The following is a 21799-nucleotide window of genomic DNA, read 5'->3' as shown; positions in this document are numbered from 1 at the left end:
ATATTGGTAGCTACCCCAAACTAGCATTTGTCTTCACCAGAGACTTGTTAAAAATTAACACATAGAAAAGAGAAAATTTGTAAAAGAGAATTAAGGAATACTATTCACAGTGATAAAAATTTTATATAGTTTTAGAAAATATATATTGGTGTGATTCTCATGCATGAGAACAACTTCATAATTTTTGTTCTAATGCTAATTCATTAATTCTAATGCATTAAGAATTCTTTAGCAGTTCTAGGACTAAGTCAAAGGCAATCTACTATGGGATTCTATAATTAATATAAATAATATTACTGATATACCTACAGCATAATAATGTATGGACTTCCCTGGTGGCTCAGATGGTAAGGAAATCTGCCTGCAATGCAAGAGACCTGGGTTGATGATACATTATATATATCTGAATATGCTACTTTTAAAAAAATATAAAAACGGTAAATTTAGGACTTATTAAAACAAATGACTACCCAATGAATTCAATGAAAAGCTAATTTCACTCAATATAATAAACTCCTTCATTGTTTTTTTTTCAATCTTTCAATTAGCTATTTACTAATAGGAAGTATTTGTTGTAGGATATTTTCCTCCAAATTATTTTTTTATTATCCCAAGAAATACAACCTGATTATCATCAAACTAAGAGCATAAACTGCTAATTTGAATTCTTTTCTTGAACCTCATGCTCTGAATTTTAGCAGTACCACTGAATATGTTCTTAAGTCCTCACTGATGAAATAGTCTTCAGTGATATTATTAGTAAATTAGCTTTTTAAATTCTGTATATTTATTGGAAATATTTAATATAAAGGCTAACATAAAAGGATTAAAATATAACATGAATCAAGCAAAACACAACATTGTCTATTCAAGATTATTTGTGTGATAACACAAACTTGTATCTTTCTTTTTCCATCTTTAGTAGTTTTCTTTTTTATTTTTCACCAATAGCAGCAGTAATATAAGTTATTAGTAAGCACTTATCATCAAAATGTATTATCACAGAGAACACAAAGTAGTAGATAAACAAAAGATGAGGGATGAATCAGGTGGTAAAGCATAAGTGTATAATCCTCAGTTTCAAAATGTTAACATAATATGAAAGTGATATGTTTGCCTCAATTTATGATCTAGAAATGAAAAAGATACTGTTACCCTAATCTTAAAAATTAAAACAAAACAGATAAGATATACATTTATAGTTTTGGGGTTTTGTTTTTGCTTTTAATTATCAAGAGAATGAAAGATAACAGGGTTAACTCCAGAAAGTGATGAGCCCTTGGGAGAGAGGAGACCTGCATCTGTATTGTGTGTGTAACTGAAATTTAAAATGGCACCATTTACAATAACATCAAAACACATGAAACATTTGGGGAAAAATCTTACAAAATATGTGCAAAATTTGTATATTACATGCTGTAAAATTTGATTTGAAAAATCAAAGAAAATTTAAATAAATGGTGAGATATACTTCATTCATGGATTATGAGTATTTATAATATTCTCTTCAAACAGATGTAAGTGTAGTTCCAATCTAAACACCAGCAAGCTTTGTTTTTTTTAAATTGCCAAAACATTTCTAAAATTTATATAGTGAAACAAAGGATTTAGATTAGCCAAAAAATAATTTTGACAATGAGAAATGAAGTTGTAGTATTCACACTACTTGATTTCAAGACTTTCTTTAAAAGCACATTATTCCAATAGCATGACATGGTGGAAACAGAGATCAATGAATGGAATACAGAATTGAGAAATAGAACCACATATTTGTGGTCAATTAATAGCTAATAAAGAAAGAAGAATTCTCAACTTATGAGGCTGATGCATTCAGGCAACAACATAACAAAAACAAAAAGACTTGAAGCGAATCATAGGTTTAAAAAAAAGAATAAAAATCTTCTGGAAAACAAACAAAAAATCTTTGTGATCCTGGGTTAGACAAATATTTCCTAGGAGAGAAAAAGTACTGATAATTTTTAAAAATTCCATAAGTGGACTTCAGTAAAAATTTGTCTCCTGTTCAAAAGACACTGTTAAGAGAATAAAAAGTATCCAAAACATATTTTTGATAAAGTAATTATGTCCAGAATATATAATGAATATCAAAGTTTTAATAATAAAGAAGTCTAATTTCTTTTGAGAATTTTAGAAATTTTAATACAGTTCAAATCAGTGTGTGTGGTTTATTTCAGTTCCTTCACTGCCAAACCTGGAGGTAGGGACTGTTTCAAATTCTGCACTTTCTTTTTGTCTGTGATGAACAAACAGGTGTAAAGGTATATGCTGCATCCAACTTTAAACTTCACATTATCTGTTTTTCTTGATCTTGACAGACTTAGCATCCTTTTGCCTGACTGTGAACAGAAAGTCTTTGATTTCCTCAATTTTGAGAGGCATGGTGATGAGGTACAGAGAGCACAGCTGGAACAAGGAGTTGGCAAGAAGCAAGGAGAAGGGAAAAGTACGAAAGTATAACTTTAAAATGGATAAGAGATCTGAGCAGACACTTCACTAAAGATATAATATACCATATATTCATGGGGGCAAATGGTTTAGTGAATAGATGTTTGATATGATTGGTTATTAAGGAAATACAAATTAATTTTTGCAATAATTAATGAAAATACATACAGAGTATATAAGACATATGTGGTCTTATACATACGTATAAGACATATGTATATGTTTACACATCTTATAAGACACATGTTGCATTTAGGACACAATTAATGTATAGATAAATTCCTCATTCATTTGTAATGAAGTACCATTGCATATGGACCAGAATGGCAAAAAAAGAAAGCAAAACAAAAGGACTAACATTGGCATGGGCACTACCAGTGTGTTGACAATGATGTGGAACAATTTGAAATTTTTTACATTTCATATGGAAATGTAAAATAAAATAACCGCTTGGAAAATGAATGTGGTAGTTTATTATAAAATTGAACATATATAATTACCATGCCACCCAATAAACCTACCCCTCAGTACTACCTAAGAGAAAACTCATGTCTCCCAAAGACCTGTATATAAATATTTGTAACAGCTTTACTTATATTCTCCAAAAATTCCAAAACAATCAAAATATCTGTTATTAGTGACAGGAAATTATACTACATTTATAAAATTCAATACTACTAAGCAGTAAAAAGGACCAAACTGCTAATAAACACAAAAACATGAATAACTGTCAAAAGCTTCATACTTGATGGAAATAAAACAGACACAAATTTCTATATATTATTAATATCTGATCAACTTATTTGACATTCCCGTAAAAGCAAAACTATCAGGGAAAAAAAAAGTCTCTAAAGTATCCTCATATGTCTATTAAATAATGAAAGGGAAGATGGCACATCAACAAAAATAAACCACCTATTCTTAAAAAAAAAAATTCCCTCAGTTTTAGAATAAATAACTTACACCAATATTTAATAATGCAAAAGAACTCTAACAATAATGGTGGTGGTTGTTTAGTCTCAAAGTCGCGTCTGACTCTTGGGACCCCATGGAAAGAGGAGCCTGGCAGGCTAGAGTCCCCGGGATTCTCCAGGCAAGAATACTGGAATGGGTTACCATTTCCTTCTTCAGGGATCTTCCCAGCCGATGAATCAAACCCTGGTTTCACTCATTGTAGGTGGATTCTTTACCAACTGAGCTACAAGGGAAGCCCCAACAGTTATAGTTAAAGAAAATAATTGAATTTAGCCTTAGATTTTGCTGAGGACTCCCCAGTTAAAATCAGTACTTTTAATATTTCTTAAACTTTCTATTTTTATTTGTATTTCTGTCAGACAACTACACCAAACTGACATTAGATTGGCAGTTATAAAAATATTCAAAAATTTGTTGATTACTTAAATACATTAAGGATGTTAAATTTGTAATTAATTTTAAAATATATTAAAAAGAATTGGCATTGATATTATAAACAAAGTCATTTGTAATAAGGGATTACATAATATTGTAAGAGAAACTACTCTGGCCTGTGGTTGGTTTTATTGAGTTATTTGAAGTGTGCTATCAAGTTTTTATTTATGCCTTATTGCAAATATGGGTTTCCCAGGTAGAACTAGTGGTAAAGTCTTCTGCATGCCAATGCAGAAGACTTAAGAGACTCAGGTTCATTCTCTGAGTCAGGAAGATCCCCTGAAGAAGGGCATGACAACCCATGCCTGCAAAATTCCATGGACAGAGGAACGTGGCAGACTATGGTCTATAGGGTTGCAAAAGTCAGACACTAGTGAAGCAATGTAGCATGCATGTATTGCCAATATAAATATTTTTACATTTTGAAACAGGTATTTTCATTTAAAAAAATGTGTTTGCATATTACTGTATGGTTTATGCATTCACATCCTATCAAAAATAATTTCTGCCTATTTTATTCTTTTTAATTTTATGCAAAAATATAGTTTAAAAAAAAACATGAACTTACTAACTGATTGAATAGATTAAACATAATTCTTAGGATCCTTTTAAACAAGACTTTACATTTACTGGACCACTGTATTCTATCACAAATATCAATGGTGTACTGAAGCCAGCCCACTCTGCCTCAAAAAAAATTGATCATTCATTTTTCAGGAAATTTGCTTGTTAATTGCTATATACAGACATTAGTAAAGGTGGTTTGTTGTTGTTTAGTTACTAAGCATTGTCCAACTCTGCAACCCTATGGACTGCAGCACGCCAGGCTTCCCTGTCCTTCACCATTTCCCAGAGTTGTTTCAAACTCCTGTCTATTGAACCAAGTTAGTTATGCTGTCTTTGGAGAAGGAATTGGCAACCCAATGTTCTTGCCTGGAGAATCCCAGGGACGGGGGAAACTGGTAGACTGCCGTCTATGGATTGCACAGAGTTGGACATGACTGAAGTGACTTAGCAGCTGCAGCAGCAGTTATGCTATCTAATCATCTCATCCTCTGCTGCTGCTGCTGCTGCTAAGTCGCTTCAGTCGTGTCCGACTCTCTGCGACCCCATAGACAGCAGCCCAGCAGGCTGCCCCGTCCCTGGGATTCTCCAGGCAAGGACACTGGAGTGGGTTGCCATCTCATTCTCTACTGCCCCCTATTCCTCTTGCCCTCAGTCTTTCCCAGAATCAAGGCCTTTTCCAATGACTCGGTCTTTTGTATCAGGTGGCCAGGGTATTGGAACTGTAGTTTCATCACCAGTGTTTCCAATGAATATTCAGGACTGATTTCCTTTAGGATTGACTGGTTTAATCTCCTTGCTCTCCATGAGACTCTTAAAAGTCTTCTCAAACACTGCAATTCAAAAGCATCAATTCTTCGGCACTTAGCCTTCTTTATTTTATTTATTTTTTTTAATTTTTAATTTTTCTTTTAAGTTAAAAAAAAAATTTGCCATATGTCAACATGCATCCGCCACAGGTGTACACATGTTCCCCATCCTGAACCCTCCTCCCACCTCCCTCCCCATACCATCCCTCCGGGTCATCCCAGTGCACCATCCCCAAGCTTCCTGTATCCTGCATCAAACCTGGACTGGCGATTCATTTCTTATATGATATTATACGTTTAGCCTTCTTTAAAGTTCAACTTTCACATCCATACATTTACATAATTAATTATATAAATTTACTCTTAAATAACATTAAGAAATAAAATAATACCTCAAAACTTATCACTTTCTAATTGTTTTTTTCTTACATTACCTTATGTTTATGGTTATTTACACATAATTCATGTATATAGTAAAATAACATATACTGATGTGCCATTGTGCAACTTTCTCAATTCCACTTTCAGCAATGTCACATAGGTAGCTAGAATTTGGCTATTGTAGGAATATTTACATCATAAAGAAGGAAAAAAATAACATGAAAATATGGGGGAAAATGAAGGGAAAAATGGGTGGAGTAACTCCAAAATTGAACATTAAAATACAAAAAGGTTTAAATATTTGCACATACTAACTGTAATCCTAGGTTAATTCCAAGGTCAGTCCAGCCTAGTATTCAGTTTCTAACAGATTGAGTATTGACTATCATCCCTGGAGCTCAATTTTAGTGCTAGAGGCAATATTAATATTTTTTTTTAATTTATGAAGTACATATTTTACATGCATGCTTGCATGCTCATCACTCAGCTGTGTCTGACTCTGCTATCCCATGAACTGCCACCAGGGGATTCTCTGTCCATGGGATTCTCCAGGCAAGAATACTAGAGAGGGTTGCCATTTCCTCCTTTAAGGTATCTTTTGGACCCAGGAATCGAACCTGGGTCTCCTGAGTCTTCTACATTGGCAGGTGGATTCTTTTACCGCTGAACAAGCTGGGAAGCTCATACATAGTTCACAATTATGAGATATTACAATTAGCAGTTGAAGGGGATTTCTCCTCAAACTAATCATGCTTACTAAGTGGCTGCTAAATTTGTTTTTAAACTGCTGAAGAAGTGAATATATAATATGTTAGCATGTAGATATAATTAAATAAGAAAATGACACAATCTCTTAAATTATTATTGAAAGATTGTATACTGTTTAAATTTTGGCTCACTTGGTCCATGTAACCACAACTTAGTTAAGGCTCTCTTTAAAGGCTCGGGATGGGCTTCCCAGGTGACTCAGTGGTAAAGAATCCACCTGTCAATGCAGATGATGGAGGAGACCTGGGTTTGATTCCTGGGTCTGGAAGATCCCTTGAAGGAGTAAATGGCAACCCATTCCAGTATTCTTGCCTGGAGAATTCAATGGACAGATGAGCCTAGTGGACCACAGTTCATGGGGTCGCAAAGAGTCATACTAGACAGCCATTAAGCAGCAGCAAAAAGATTAGAGATATCCCAGCTCTAACTGTAATACAAACTAGCTCTGTCATTTCTCAAGCTATCTAATTATTTTACATATTTAATTTTATTTCCTGTGTGTCACCACTTGTAAAAATGTTTAACTAGTTACAAGTCTGTATGCATTTATTTGTACATAATTGTATCTATCTTAAACGTCAATTCCTGCATAATTTGCAGTGTTCTCCCTGCTTTGATATTTTGAAGTTTGATATTAAAAGAAAGTTAAAATTTCCTTGAACTAAGTCATTTATATTGTTGTTTTAGTTTTTTATCATGCCCTGAAGAATCCAATTCTCATTGGCATACTCTTATATTAATATATTGTATTGTGCTCAATCCCTCAATTGTATCTGACTCTGTGGCCCTGTGGACTATAGCCTGCCAGGTTCCTCTGTCCATGGAATTATCCAGACAATAATACTGGAGTGGGTTGCCATTTCCTTCTCCAGGGTATCTTCCCAACCCCAGGGTCAAAACTGTGTCTCTTGTGTCTCTTGAATTGGAAGGTGGGTTCTTTATCACTAGCACCACCAGGAAAGGCCCCGCATACTCTTATAAGAACTAAGCATATAATACTTATCATGTTCAGTATTATCAACTTTACTGAATGGTCCTCAAAATTGGATTTACACAAAAATACTTCCTTTATTTTGGAGCTTAATACAATCTTTTGTTTTATCAAAATCGAAGCCACATTTTAAACATTGTATTATCACTATTAATAACAGGGGAAAACATGCTGATCTTTTTGACTAAAATAAGCCTAATCCAAAAATAAAAATGAGTCACTGACTCTGACAGACAGCCTCAGATTGAACACAACAGAAATACTACTGGAGAGATGATTCATTCAGGAGCCACATAAAAATATAAGGCAACTCTAGGTATCTTAAATAAGAAAAAAATTAGATACATATAGCACCACTGAAAAGGCTAGGTAAAAAGGTTTAAAAGCCCATGGAAGTTTCCATCTTTTTTTTTTTTTTTTTGCCTGCAATATGATAGTGGGTGATCCAAGGATCACTTCAAGGCAAATCAGTCAGTCAGTTCAGTCACTCAATCATGTCCGACTCTTTCTGACCCCATGGACTGCCTTCCCTGTCCATCACCAACTCCCGGAGCTTACTCAAACTCATGTCTGTCGAGTCAGTGATGCCATCCAACCGTTTCATCCTCTGTCATCCACTTCTCCTCCCGCCTTCAATCTTTTCCAGCATCAGGGTCTTTTCAAATGAGTCAGCTCTTCGCATCAGGTGGCCAAAGTATTAGAGGTTCAGCTTCATCATCAGTCCTTCGAATGAATATTCAGGACTGATTTCCTTTAGGATGGATTGGTTGGATCTCCTTGCTGTCCAAGGGACTCTCAAGAGTCTTCTCCAACACCACAGTTCAAAAGCATCAATTCTTTGGTGCTCAGCTTTCTTTATAGTCCAACTCTCACATCCATACATGACTACTGGAAAAACCATAGCTTTGACTAGATGGACCTTTGTTGGCAAAGTAATGTCTCTACTTTTTAATATGCTGTCTAGGTTGGTCAGTTTATAAAGAATCCGCTTCCAATGCAGGAGACCCAGATTCGATTCCTGGGTTGGGAATATCTGCTGGAGAAGAGAAAAAGCTACCTACTCTAATATTCAGGCCTGGAGAACTAGCCCATGGAGTCGCAAAGAGTCAGACAGGACTGAATGACTTTCACTTTCATTTTTAGGGGTTTCCCTGATAGCTGAAGGTAAATAGATCCACATCAAATAGATCCATATCATCACTTCATGGTAAATGGATGGGGAAACAATGGAAAGACAGAGACTTTATTTTAGGGGGCTCTAAAATCACTGCAAATGATGACTAAAGGCATGAAATTAAAAGACGCTTGCTCCTTGGAAGAAAAGCTATGACCAGCCTAGACAGCATATTAAAAAGCAGAATCATTACTTCGCAGACAAAGGTCCATCTAGTCAAAGCTATGGTTCTTCCAGTAGTCATGTATGGATGTGAGAGTTGGACTATAAAGAAAGCTGAGCACCGAACAATTGATACTTTTGGACTGTGGTGTTAGAGAGAAGACTCTTGAGAGTCCCTTGGACTGCAAAGAGTTCCAACCAGTCAATCCTAAGGGAAATCAGTCCTGAATATTCATTGGAAGAACTGATGCTGAAGCTGAACCGCCAATACTTTGGCCACCTGATGTGAATAACTGACTAATATGAAAAGACCCTGTTGCTGGGAAAGATTGAAGGTGGGAGGAGAAGAAGGGGATGACAGAGGATGAGATAGTTGGATGGCATCACCGACTTGATGGACATGAGTTTGAGCAATCTTTAGGAGTTGGTGATGGACAGGGACGACTGGCATGCTGCAGTCCATGGGGTACAGCGTCGGACACAACTGAGCAACTGAGCTGAACTGATCCAAAGAAAGAAGCACCTTCCTGGCAAAAACTAACCATGGGAAAACCTAACACTGACTTCTTTGTAGACCATGTACCTGTTGCAACTTGCATTTGAGAATAATGATTTTTCAATTCTAAGTTTCCAATCTCACAATAATGTCTCTCAGTGACTTGTAATAAGAATTTGCCTGCAAGATGATCTGGGAAATCTAGCTTTCAGGGTTTTACCCCTTGAAGTACAGAGAATAATTTGCAGTATTTCCATAGATATTTTCATATGAATTGAGATATGATTACTGTTTAATCTTTTGTTTTATCTTGATCAAGATAAGATTGTTATATCCTAGAATAAATACACCAATTACATAGTTCAAAGGTAATATCATTAATTGTTTACACTTTTAAAACTCCTGTAGTATTTTTATATTATAGAATTTTTTTCTCCTCTGGTAAGCAGGAGGATAATGTGTAATATCCATCTATATACAACTGTTTCCATGAAAACTCTTCTTTCTTAATTTTCTCTCTTAATTTATTTCTTTGTTGATGTTTTTCAATATTAGTTTTATTTGTTATTATTATTGTTTTAGTTCTGTTTTATATATGTATCATTTTATTATTGGTGCTTCAATATAGTTATTGTTATTCTTTATAGAACTATTATTGAAAATTGTGTGTAATATTTAAAATAAAATATAGAAACTATCAGTTTAAAATATCATTTAATTTAACTTCCATAGTAAGTTATTTAATTTTAAAGTATTTAAAAAATCTAATTATTAAAAACTGTAAGATATATATCAATAATCTCCAGTGGCTCCAGACCAGATATTTTTTCAGTTAAAGCACGACTTGATCATTTTCAGATTAGAAAATTAAACTTATGCTGCTATTAAAATGAAAATAAAGAATATTAAATCATATTGGCTACTATTTAAATTTACCCAGTATCATTCATAGGCACTTCTGTGAATTAGTTTAGGAAGCTAAAATTCATTTATCATTTTTTTTGTGGAAAATGGATTATAACCTCAAATTAATTTGGGGAACATAGCCTCTTTATAGCTTCTATTCATACTTGAGAATTGCTAGAATTGTAATAACTAGAAATTAATACTTTATATTTTCCCAAATAAATTGAAACCTTGATGGATTGAAGCTCCTATGATTATCCCAAGACAATAATAAATAAATCCCTTATCAAGAGAATTATTTTAAAATTAAAATGATGATTGAATAAAACTCACATTAGTGTCCATGACTTTACAAGAGAGTGATATAAATAAATGCGTGTTTTATGTATGTCTGAGGGATTTATGCAAAATTAATGCAACTGATATTCACTCATTCATTCTTTCTCCCTCTCTCTCTTAAATGTATGTTCTACAGGGTCTGTATCTATGAACCATTCACAATGGAAGAATTAAGGCTGTGATAGGCCTACTTAGAAAATATTAAATAATTGTACTTGAGTAAGTTTGTTTTTCTTTAGAAGTGTAAAAATGCAATGACAGTTTTATTGTCTTCTCCTTTCATTAAATAAGCACCATTTGATGACACTTTTGCAAATCGTCATATAACTGCAAGACTTCTAACATTATTTTCAGCTGCTGTAGATACTTTTTAGCTCTTATGTAATTTCTCCATAGAATCTAATCCTGAAAATCTTGTCTAAATCACATTTTTCTCTTAACTTCCATATGATCATCTTATCTTTCTCTACCACCCAACTTGTCATTCCTCCTCCTGCTGGTTCTTTGTTATCCTCTTGTTCTGCTACCCTCTTTAAATAATGATATTTTCTATAAAATTTAATATCTGATGCTTTCCTGTTTCCTCTAAAATGCATCACTAAATTCTTTCTGAGATTTACATCTTGACTCATCTTGACTTCTCGATTAAGATACACAGCACCCTGTTTGTGTAGCTGCTCTAGTAAGAGGATGGGAATGTGGACATCCTTGTCTCCTTGCTTTTCATGTCTGAGGTCTGCTGAATCATACTTTTACATTTGTTTCATTTCACTTTCTTTTCTGTATTTATCTAGACCCTGTTCCATGCCTACATCTGGTCTTACCTGGATAAAATAACTGATCCCTCTGAATTTATTCTTAACTTATTCCAACTTTCTCACTGATGCAGAGTGCCTTTGCATAAGTGTTTATCTGTCACTTGTCTGCCTTAAAATTCTTTCTTGAGCTCCAATGGCTTTCAGGAAAAAAAATAAAAACTTTTCAAACTTATCATCAAGACCTAAAAGTATCAAATTCCTAAATTCTCTTCAATGCCACTAAATCAGAACACATTAGTCCTCCTATAAATGTACTCAGAATTTTCACTTTTGTGCTTTGTTCACATTATCCTTTTGCTTGACATACCCTCTTTTTTCTCCTCCTTGAAAACATCTACATTTTTACTGAGAAACAGCTGCAACAACACTCTCTCTTTGGAACATGCGCTCATTTCCACCAATGCTGTGGGCCCTTCCTTTGTCTCTCGTCTCTAACATTCTGTAAATATCATCATAACACACCAAGGTTCATTGTAAGTTTTGGCTTTCTTCATATTCCCTGGACAAGACTGTCATTTCATAAAAGTAAAGATCTTTATTCATTTCCAAATGCTATTCATTTTAAGAAGTGCTTGATTTAAAAGAGGGCCTTCCTATGTTTATGGATCTAAAATTCGTAACAATATGGTTCCCAAAACAGATATTCCCACTGCTAAGATTATTAAATTAGGGCTTAGAATTCATACATAGTATTTATAAGATCAAACAACATGTAGAATTTAAATTCAAATTTTTGTATTCTATATCAGTCTGGCAAATCTGTCATTTTTGTCATTCATTTTCTCTGAAAATTTTAATTTTTTGAGTAGTTTATTTCTTTTTATTTTCTTTTTCTGTGTGCATGTTATTATTTACACTAATGGTGGTCCTTTAAATGAATTTCACTCTGAGATGATATAAAAAGGCCAAGTTATCTAAAAATCTAATGCTTTTTTTGAATTGCAGAATTTAGTCACTTGTATATAACAAAAGACTCTACACATGGACATCACCAGATGGTCAACACCTAAATCAGATTGATTATATTCTTTGCAGCCAAAGATGGAGAAGCTCTATACAGTCAACAAAAACAAGACCAGGAGCTGACTGTGGCTCAGATCATGAACTCCTTGTTGCCAAATTCAGACTTAAATTGAAGAAAGTGGGGAAAACCATTAGACCATTCAGGTATGACCTAAATCAAATCCCTAGGATTAGACCTTGGATTAGAATTTGACCTATATCAAATTCCCTTACAGTGGAAGTGAGAAATAGATTTAAGGGACTAGATCTGATAGACAGAGTGCCTGACGAAGTATGGATGGAGGTTCATGACATTGTACAGGAGACAGGGAGCAAAAACATCCCAAAGAAAAAGAAATGCAAAAAAGCAAAATGGCTGCCTAAGGAGGCCTTACAAATAGCTGTGAAAGGAGAGAAGTGAAAAGCAAAGGAGAAAAGGAAAGATATAACCATTGGAATACAGAGTTCCAAAGAACAGCAAGGAGAGATAAGAAAGCCTTCCTCAGTGAACAGTGCAAAGAGACAGAGGAAAACAAAAGAATGGGAAAGACTGAGATCTCTTCAAGAAAATTAGAAATACCAAGGTAACATTTCATGTAAAAATAGGCTCAATAAAGGACAGAAATAATATGGACCTAACAGGAGTCTTCTCCAACACCATAGTTCAAAAGCATCAGTTCTTTGGCGCTCAGCCTTCTTCACAGTCCAACTCTCACATCCATACAAGACCACAGGAAAAACCATAGCCTTGATTAGACGGACCTTTGTTGACAAAGTAATGTCTCTGCTTTTGAATATGCTATCTAGGTTGGTCATAACTTTCCTTCCAAGGAGTAAGCGTCTTTTAATTTCATGGCTGCAGTCACCATCTGTAGTGATTTTGGAGCCCAGAAACACAAAGTCTGACACTGTTTCCCCATCTATTTCCTATGAAGTGGTGGGACCGGATGCCATGATCTTCTTTTACTGAATGTTGAGCTGTAGGCCGACTTTTTCACTCTCCACTTTCACTGTCATCAAGAGGCTTTTGAGTTCCTCTTCACTTTCTGCCATAAGGGTGGTGTCATCTGCATATCTGAGGTTATTGCTGTTTCTCCTGGCAATCTTGATTCCAGCTTGTGCTTCCTCCAGTCCAGCATTTCTCATGATGTACTCTGCAAATAAATTAAATAAACAGGGTGACAATATACAGCCTTGACGTACTGCTTTTCCTATTTGGAACCAGTCTGTTGTTCCATGTCCAGTTCTAACTGTTGCTTTCTGACCTGCATACAAATTTCTCAAGAGGCAGGTTAGGTGATCTGGTATTCCCATCTCTTTTAGGATTTCCCACAGTTTATTGTGATCCACACAGTCAAAGGCTTTGGCATAGTCAATAAAGCAGAAATAGATGCTTTTCTTGGAACTCTCTTGCTTTTTCCATGATCCAGCAGATGTTGGAAATTTGATCTCTGGTTCCTCTGCCTTTTCTAAAACCAGCTTGAACAACAGGAAGTTCACGGTTCACATATTGCTGAAGCCTGGCTTGGAGAATTTTGAGCATTACTTTCCTAGCCTGTGAGATGAGTGCAATTGTGTGGTAGTTTGAGCATTCTTTGGCATTGCCTTTCTTTGGGATTGGAATGAAAACTGACCTTTTCCAGTCCTGAGGCCACTGCTGAGTTTTCCAAATTTGCTGGCATATTGAGTGCAGCACTTTCACAGCATCATCTTTCAGGATTTGGAATAGCTCAACTGGAATTCCATCACCTCCACTAGCTTTGTTCGTAGTGATGCTTTCTAAGGCCCACTTAACTTCACATTCCAGGATGTCTGGCTCTAGGTCAGTGATCACCCATCGTGATTTTCTTGGTGGTGAAGATTTTTTTGTATGCTTTTGAACTGTGGTGTTGGAGAAGACTCCTGAGAGTCCCTTGGACTGCAAGGAGATCCAACCAGTACATTCTGAAGGAGATCAGCCCTGGGATTTCTTTGGAAGGAATGATGCTAAAGCTGAAACTCCAGTACTTTGGCCACCTCATGTGAAGAGTTGACTCATTGGAAAAGACTCTGATGCTGGGAGGGGTTGGGGGCAAGAGGAGAAGAGTACAACAGAGGATGAGGTGGCTGGATGGCATCACTGAGTCGATGGACGTGAGTCTGAGTGAACTCCGGGAGTTGGTGATGGACAGGGAGGCCTGGCGTGCTACGATTCATGGGGTCGCAAAGAGTCGGACACGATTGAGTGACTGATCTGATCTGATCTGAACAGAAGCAGAAGAATTTAAGAGGTAGCAAAAATACACAGAACAAGTATACAAAAAATATCTTTATGACCCAGATAATCATGATGGTGTGATCACTCACCTAGAGCAAGACATCCTGGAATGTGAAGTCAAATGCACCTTAAAAAAGCATCACTACGAACAAAGCTAGTGGAGGTGATGGAATTCCAGTTAAGCTATTTCAAATCCTGAAAGATGATGCTGTGAAAGTGCTGCACCTCAATATGCCAGCAAATTTGGAAATCTTAGTAGTGGCCACAGGACTGGAAAAGGTCAGTTTTCATTCCAATCCCAAAGAAAGGCAACGCCAAAGAAAGCTCTAACTACCACACAGTTGTACTCATGTCACGTGCTAGTAAAGTAATGCTCAAATTCTCCAAGCCAGGCTTCAGCAATACGTGAACCGTGAACTTCCAGATGTTCACGCTGGTTTTAGAAAAGGCAGAGAAACCAGAGATCAAATTGCCAACATCCGCTGGATCATGGAAAAAGCAAGAGAATTCCAGAAAAACATCTATTTCTACCTTATTGATTATGCCAAAGCCTTTGACTGTGTGGATCACAATAAACTGTGGAAAATTCTGAAAAAGCTGGAATGCCAGACCACATGACCTGCCTCTTGAGAAACCTGTATTCAGGTCAGGAAGGAACAGTTAGAACTGAACATGGAACAGACTTGTTACAAATAGGAAAAGGAGTACATCAAGGCTGCATATTGTTGCCCTGCTTATTTAATTTATATGCAGAGTACATCATAAGAAACGCTGGGCTGGAGAAAGCACAAGCTGGAATCAAGATTGCCAGGAGAAATATCAGTAACCTCATATATGCAGATGACACCACCCTTATGGCAGAAAGTAAAGAAAAACTAAAGAGCCTCTTGATGAAAGTGAAAGAGGAGAGTGAGAAAGTTGGCTTAAAGCTCAACATTCAGAAAACTAAGATCATGGATCTGGTCCCATCACTTCATGGCAAATAGATGGGGAAACAGTTGAAACAGTGGCTGACTTTATTTTTCTGGGCTCCAAAATCACTGCAGATAGTGACTGAAAACATGAAATTAAAAGACGCTTACTCCTGGGAAGAAAAGTTATGACCAACCTAGATAGCATATTAAAAAGCAGAGACATTACTTTGTCAACAGAGGTTGCCTAGTCAAAGCTGTGATTTTTCCAGTAGTCATCTATTGATGTAAGAGATGGGCTATAAAGAAAGCTGAGCACTGAAGAATTGATGCTTTTGACTGTGATGTTGAAGAAGACTCTGAGAGTCCCTTGGACTACAAGGATATTCAACCAGTCCATCCTAAAGGAGATCAGTCCTGGGTGTTCATTGGAAGGACTGATGTTGAAGCTGAAACTCCAATAATTTGGCCACCTGATGCGAAGAGCTGACTCATTTGAAAAGACCCTGATCCTGAGAAAGATTGAAGGCAGGAGGAGAAGGGAACAACAGAGGATGAGATGGTTGGATGGCATCACCGACTCAATGGACATGAGTTTGGGTAAACTCCACGAGTTGGTGATGGACAGGGAGGCCTGGCATGCTGCAGTTCATGTGGTCACAAAGAGTCTGACATGACTAAGAGACTGAATTGAACTGAACTGATATATTCTATTTAATACCAAGGAGGAATTTGGTTACCAATCAAATTTTTTCTTGAAAATTCGAGGATAAAATTTCATGCAAATTATGAAATCAGTCTTAGGTACCAAAATGTGAAATTTTATAACCATATCTTATCATTTCACTAACAGAAAAAATCAATCTGATTCAGTCCCCCTACAAAGCTAGAAGAGAAATCTATCATTTCAAAGTACTTTCCATTCTTCAAAGAATATGCTGACAAAGTTATTTTCAGTGTATGCAGGATTTATTGATAATGAAACCAAGTAGGAATAAATATAGAATTATTAATGGAAACTTATTTTTTTAACCATACAAATTTCATTTTGATGCTGTTTAATCCATTGTTAAAATCTATTTATGTAAACCTTGTCTATATAAACTATATCAAGGGGAAATTTTGACAGCTTTGAATCATCATCATAAAGTAATAAATGATTCCTTTGTGTGGTTTTGAAATATATTCAAGATTTAAAACTTAAAAGGAAAACATAACATCAAATGCATAATTGCTGCAATATTAAAATTAATGTACATCTTCCCATAGTGGCAATTTTTTAAAGAAAAACAACCACTTACTCATGTTTCTTTGTAAATCTTACCTCATTTTATATGTATATATCTGTTCTTCATATACAATAAACTTTATTTTATTGTAAGCATTTGCATATAACTTGTTGCCGAAATCAGTTAATTTTTCTTAGAAATATCTTTTTTTCCTTTGTGAACATAGATAAACTACATACCCCATTTTCCTTAATAGGAGAGAACAGATAACTGTGTCCTGTCACATGTTACAAGTGCAGATTTCTAGCACAATCATCTGCTCTTATGCCTCCTCTACTCTGCAGGATGGAGAAGGAAATAGCAACCCACTCCAGTATTCTTGCCTGGGAAACCCCATGGACAGAGCAGTCTTGTGGGCTACCCTCCATGGATTCACAGAAGTTGGACATGACTTAGCAACTCAATTACCACTACCACCTCTCTTCAGAGATGCAGGGAAGGACTTTAAGCCCAAAGGAAAGGTTTCATCACATCAACTCTTAAATCTCTTAATCATAGACTACAAAACAACTGTTCTGGAGGACTGTCCATATATCCCAGACCAGAAACAAGATAGTATTGTGCTTAGCCATTGACAGTATGGAATTGTTTGTTGTATTATTTAACATAATTTTATTAACACAGAAGGAGGCTACTAATGTGACCTGCAATTAAATAAAAATATATACTAAACCACACAGTTCAAGTCACCTACAATGATATGAATGTCAGACCATGTGTTCACTGAAGCTCTAGGGGCAAATGATAAAAATCACAGTTTAGAATGTGTGTTGAGTGTTTGTAAGGCATGTATCACACAGTATAATTAGACAGAGATGAGTTCACACAGCAACATGACAGCTGAAAAACAAAAATGAAACTGAGTAGAGAATGACCAGAAATGCCTTGACGGACTGGAAAAGCTGACTGTTCAGACTTTAAGACCTAACAAATAAGGCTGAGAACAGTTTTGAGTGAGGAAGAACTTAAGATTTTACTTTGGATCAAAGATCAAATCAAACATGGGCCCACCCAAGCCTATTTTAGATAACTTCCAGATAGCTTCCAAATATATGAAATAATTTCAGAATATCTTCTTTAAGTTATGGAAGATCTGTGAGATAGGTACTAATAAGAAAAGCAATAAGCAAAGCAATAAATCAGTTTTAAAAGACTTGAGAGGAAGAAAAAATACCTGACAACTGGTGCATTGAACTGATTAGAAACAATTAATCCCAGCAAATATCAAATTTTTTAGTTAATTGTGGTCTAAAGAACTACAAGGCTATGCCTATAAAACTTTTGTTTACCTGAAAAGCAGTTGTAGTGGCCATGACTTTGCTCCAGCAGTAAGTTCTCTGTCAATGCAGTGTAGTACAACCAGAAAGTTTACAAAGCTTGCTTCTGAAGGAGCCAAACAGAATAGTACATACAGACAGACCCAGAGATCATGCAGAGTAGGGAACAGAGTGCCTAGCAGAGAGTGGCATCAGTTTTTCATCAAGATGAGAAGGCTTTCACCTTCTATGCCCTGCAGGATTCTCGCATTGCTGTGGATCAGTGTACTCCTGTGTGTTCCCTAGTTTTCCTCCTTTTAAAGGAGTTTGAATTCATTCCATGTTGAATGTATGGTTGGGGATTGGGTAGAGAGTTGAAGATAATTTGTCTTTTTAGTCTTTCTAATGCCAAACCACAAAGAGCAATGTGTGATTTATCCCCATAAGACCTTAGACTTTGAAATGGCTGCAAAGACTCAATGGGATTTTTTTTTTTAATTTAGTTTTTCCTGTGCCAACTATTATATGTTGATCACATTGCAGACTTGCATGCTCCTTTTACTTTGTCTCTGTGCAGTAGAGAAAAAACACTTGGAAACCATACTTCTCAAACTCCATTGCTGGTGAGCTCTGGTCTAGATTCCTGGAAACACTTTCAAAAGTAAGATGTGTGGGAAGAGAGCAGGTGTGACTTTTGAGAAGCTTCTGCTTTAGCACATAGAGACTATAGGTGCTGTGATCAACTGCAATTGTGAAAGAGGTTACTTCAAATCAGAAGCTTTCTGATTTTACTGAAGTCAGCTGCAATTATTTCTGACATTTGTTCTCCAGTTATTTTTTTAAAAAAACTTAAGTATATATTTCCCTGTATTCAATAATTTCTTCTCTTGTAAATTCTAGAGAGGTTTCAATTTCCTGATCATCCCTGATTGATAATATCTCTTGGGTAAAGGATGTCTACTGTATGTGTGCGAGACATGGAGAAGAGATATTTTATGTCACAAAAGGTGGGATGTGGCAGACTCTGCTCAACAAAGCACTCTCCTCTTTGTCCTAAGCACTGAGCTAACCTACATTTCCTAGCCATCCTTGTGATCATGTGACTGCTTTCCAACTGATGTGGTATACTGGCCAAAGATCCATGGGGAACTGTAAAATCTCAGGGATATTGTAGAGCCAATAGGTGGAAAAAGCCTGAGTTTGGGTCACTGCTTGAAGGATAGCCATTCCACCAGGAACCTCTGTGTTAAACACTTTATGAGTAAAAATAAACATTTATCATTTAACTCCACTTATTTTATTGCACTTGTTATAAAAATAAATCCATCATGATTAATACCCAAATATTTAATTTAGAATTCATGTTGAAGTAGAAAACATGAGGCATAATTGCTGTCATTACTATAGAATGCATGCCTCCTTATTGGGAAAATTTCAATGGGTGAATGTTCGATGATTTAACAAAATCTTGCCATAAATTTGGAAGTTGGGGAGGAGGAGGAGGAGAGAAGTAGCAGTGACTTGAAAACCCTCAGCTCTTTCTTATACCAGTCAGGACTGAAATATGAACAGATTCAGAGATAGACAATGCTATTAAGATTCAGGTTTCTATGTCCCCAACCAATTTTACTCCCTGCTTTCTTATAAAGTTTGAAGTTCTTTGCTCTTCAGTCTTCTTGTTTAAACACACGCCATCCTTACTGTTTCTGTCATAATCAAGAGGCAGCAGTTAAGTGGAAAGAATGGGAGATTTGGACTCAGCAAATCTGTGGATCTGAGAATGAATGCAGATCTACTCAGAAAAGGAAGAGAAACCAGAGATTAAATTGCAAACATCTGCTGGATCACGGAAAAAGCAAGAGAGATTCAGAAAAACATTTTTTCTGCTTTATTGACTATGCCAAAGCCTTTGACTGTGTGGATCACAATAAACTGTGGAAAATTCTTCAAGAGATGGGAATACCAGATCACCTGACCCGCCTCTTGAGAAACCTGTATGTAGGTCGGGAAGCAACAGTTAGAACTGGACATGGAACAACAGACTGGTTCCAATAGGAAAAGGAGTACGTCAAGGCTACATATATGCAGAATACATCATGAGAAACCCTGGGCTGGAGAACGCACAAGCTGGAATCCAGATTGCCAGGAGAAATATCAGTAACCTCAGATATGCAGATGACAGCAAAGTGAAAAAGAACTAAAGAGTCTGTTGATGAAAGTGAAAGAGGAGAATGAAAAAGTTGGCTTAAAGCTCAACATTCAGAAAACTAAGATCATGGCATCCAGTCCCATCACTTCATGGCAAATAGATGGGGAAACAGTGGAAACAGTGAGAGACTTTATTTTTCTGGGCTCCAAAATCACTGCAGATGGTGATTGCAGCCATAAAATTAAAAGACACTTACTCCTTGGAAGGAAAATCATGACCAGCCTAGACAGCATATTAAAAAGCAGAGACATTGCTTTGCCAACAAAGGTCTGTCTACTCAAGGCTATGATTTTTCCAGTAGTCATGTATGGATGTGAGAGTTGGACCATAAAGAAAGCTGAGCGCAGAAGAACTGATGCTTTTGAACCGTGGTGTTGGAGAAGACTCTTGAGAGTCCCTTGGACTGCAAAGAAATCCAACCTGTCATTTCTAAAGATCAGTTCTGAATATTCATTGGAAGGACTGATGCTAAAGCTGAAACTCCAATACTTTGGCCACCTGATGCGAAGAGCTGACTCATTTAAAAAGACCCTGATACTGGGAAAGATTGAGGGCAGGAGGAAAGGGGATGACAGAGGATGAGATTTTTGGATGGCATCACCGACTCAATGGACATAAGTTTGGGCAGGCTCTGGGAGTTGGTGTTGGACAGGGAGGCCTGGCGTGATGCAGCTCATGGGGTCGCAAAGAGTTGGACTCGACTGAGCGACTGAACTGAACTGAACTGAACTCTGCATCTTACCACCATCAGCAAATCCTTAATTAGTAAGGATTTCCAGTTTTCATTTACTGTTACGTGCAATAGGGCTGATAGTTACATTTAGAGTGTTTTCAAAAGATTTAACTCTAAATGAGTTAACATCTGTCTAAAATAATCATATCATATAAATAACTTGGGGAATAGTATTTTCTTCTGTTTTCATTTATAACCTGCGTCTATTGCTCTTTCTTTAATTATGATGCAGTTTAGCAAGTGGACATAGATCACGTTACATTTAATTATCAGCTTATCAATACCAGTATGATACACTGGAAAACTAACCTCAGATATGCTAATTTTAATGATAGATTCTTCAAATATAAAACAAGAATAATAATTCTTATCTTGTGGAATAATTGTGAAAATTAAAGCTAAATAGATAATAAAATATCAATTTATAATTTTCTTGTTTAAAACTTTTGAAAGAAGTGATATATTATTGTATTTGTAATGCCTAGAACAGTGCTAGACTGCAAAATAAATAATATATGATTGAACTGATGTAAATTAACTGATTTTAAACAAACCTGCTTTGCTAAGACTTTGGCTTATTTTTCTATTCCTGTGTTAATATATTTTGACATTTATCTTCCTTCAAGTCATACTTTTCAAGATATGAACACAATTGTGTTAATTTCTCAACCCTTCATTGTTTCAGAATGTGTGACAGTTCCATAAAAGCTGATCCATGAAAAAACTAAGTCTAGGCTCAATTAAGTTTAGGGTACACTACCTGGGCTATTTTACCCTTGGAGGTTGATGATGCTCAGGAAGATTATGAAGGGCTCTGTAAATTACAGTAACTAAGAATATTTTTTTCTTAACTCAAAG

At 35.9% G+C, this 21799-nt stretch overlaps 1 pseudogene; it reads right to left on the bottom strand.

The window, feature by feature from the left end:
• Nucleotides 1–2186: 2186 nt before the first annotated feature.
• Nucleotides 2187–2434, bottom strand: LOC107132565 (large ribosomal subunit protein eL38-like; annotated as a pseudogene).
• Between the last annotated feature and the right edge of the window lie 19365 nt (nucleotides 2435–21799).

The sequence above is a fragment of the Bos taurus genome, chromosome 6, assembly GCF_002263795.3.
Source record: "Bos taurus isolate L1 Dominette 01449 registration number 42190680 breed Hereford chromosome 6, ARS-UCD2.0, whole genome shotgun sequence".
NCBI lineage: Eukaryota > Metazoa > Chordata > Mammalia > Artiodactyla > Bovidae > Bos > Bos taurus.
This window is presented reverse-complemented; position numbering and strand designations above follow the sequence as displayed.